Here is a 2,521-nt window from a genome sequence, read left to right as displayed (position 1 = left end):
TCATGCAATCAAAGAATAAAATATGGATAAAGTAGGATTAGAAGTAAGACAAGTACCATATTCCTATGGAGATATCTTTATTTAGCTAGGCTAATACGCTAATTGCTAAATGGAACAATTTCAAGGAAATATACTAAGTTAAATCGATTTAAAATATTGTGGAGGAATTGATCCGTGGCAATTTGGCATAAAGAATAATAGGGTATGGAAAAATTTTTGTAAAATCTTTTTAAACAAATATTTGAGAAAGTATTAGAAAAACGTGTTGGAATAATTGTCTTTTAAAAGTCTTGTTGTGTTCATAAAAAAGTTTTTTTAACAAAGTAAAGATTTTTTTTTTTTAAAGAAAGCTTTTCATGTTTGTTGAGAGGAGTCCAAACAAACGAATTGAAATTTAATGTAATTACTATATATAGAAAAAAAAATTTGGACACGTATAAATATTTATAAACGATGAGATATATCCTTGATAAAAATTAAAGTAAGGCACTTCATAATAGATACAGTGCTAGTAGTACTGTATATTGAAATCTGAAATGGAGTGAGGCGACAACAGAATCACAAATTTTACTTAAAAAAATTAAAATATAAAAAAATAAATACACAAAGAAGTTTAAAAAATTCGACATATAATATATATTCATTACAAATAAGTTTCTTATAACTACAATGTAATTTTTTAGCATCACTTAAACCAACAGACCGCTACTAACTCTAAACCCTTCCAAAGATCATCTTTCCCGAACCGTCAACATTAGAAACATCGATTCAATCCTGAACCATCGCACCCCGCGATCTCTGACAGCCGCTTCTCTATTGATATCTCACAATATCCTGCCCAAAAGGCGAATTATAAAAGATCATAACACCGGCGAACTTAGTACATTCAACAAGGACAACGACACCTTATCTCAGATGAAAATTCCACCACGCCCACAAATACCAAGTCTTGTCACTCCATCAACCCAATATGAACGTTCTTAGTCTGATTGCTCTTCCTCCGCCAGAAACAAAATACTGAATCTCTGAATCATGCACTGAGTAAATCTCCCTTCAAGTCATTCATTGCCCCGACACCTAGGCAAGCATCCTACCATCACATCAATATTGTGCAATAACCGTTCATAAGCATCATGGCAACTTGTGCCTAGCCTCAGAGCTCTCAGAAGTATAGCTACTGAGCTGAAATGAAAGAATATCCTTCCACAAGGCGACGACAATAGCTCAAACAACCACGCAGGGAGAAACATCCTGCACCACATCTGCAGTACTATTACAATTCCTCAATACTCGATTTATAATAAGCGCTTCGCGTCGCATAAGATTGAGTAGGAAGGAAACAGGGGCATAAGCCTCAAAGGAATCAAACAGCACGATGAGGAATCAAGAAGGGAAGTGCTCCTAACTGCCCTGTAACCTCTCAAAGATAAGTACAGACGTCTCTGTACCGATCCACAAGACTCTACTAGACTCGCTCATGACTCGTGAGACCTAAGGGAACATAGTGCTCTAATACCATGTTGTCACGACCCAAAATCCACTAAGGGTCGTGATGGCGCCGGACAACACTGTCAGGTAAGCCAATCACCAAGAAGTTAATTAAATTCTCATTTTAGTATTTATTGAAAACATTTCCTTTATACATTAAACAATAAATAATGAATTTCGCTGAAATAAGATAATGCCTTTAACAAACTAAATATTGAATAAGCCCATATTCATCCCAGAACCCGGTGTCACAAGTGCATGAGCTATATTCTAGGAAAATCAAATGAAGTACAATAACTGTCCGGAATACAAATTTGGACAGAAGGTAAATACTATACACTGAAAGAGACTATGCCGGCTGCGGGTCGCCTCGAGAGATGCGGCTCACCGAAGTCTCTCTATCATCCATGCTGCTACGCCCATTAGGCCGCTAGAGGTATATGTGCATGTACAATAAAAAATGCACAGCAAGTGTAGCATGAGTACAAAAACAATGTGTACTCAGTAAGTATCTCACCTAACCTCGAAGAAGTAGAGACGAGAGGTCGACTTCGACACTTACTAGTGGTCCAATAATGATACAACAAAATTATAATAAATCAAGGATTTTTATAAACATGGTTGTAACTCAATAGAATGAAGCACGTAAGCAATTCTTTCTTTTTATAGGAAATTCCCAACTTCCTATTCATCATTTATACATTTATCTTAGGCCAAGGAAAACAAATATCAACATTTATAAATTTCAAAGCAGACATTGCATGCATGCACAAATCATACCGAGGACGTACGACTCCATCCAACAATATTTAAATTATGCACTGCCAGAGGGTCGAATGGCGCGAACCATAGATGCATCTATTTAATCTATAGAGGCATTCGGCCCGTTCCAAAATAAATAAACACATTCAAGCAGTCAACCAAGAATTTCATCAGGGAGCAATTATCTAGGAAAAGGCAAGTTTTTCTTTTAAAAGTCAAGAAATGATGTCTAGCCTTTTAGAAATTTATTTATACAGTCAATACGTGTTTA

This window comes from Nicotiana sylvestris, chromosome 8, assembly GCF_000393655.2.
Source record: "Nicotiana sylvestris chromosome 8, ASM39365v2, whole genome shotgun sequence".
Taxonomy (NCBI): domain Eukaryota; kingdom Viridiplantae; phylum Streptophyta; class Magnoliopsida; order Solanales; family Solanaceae; genus Nicotiana; species Nicotiana sylvestris.
This window is presented reverse-complemented; position numbering follows the sequence as displayed.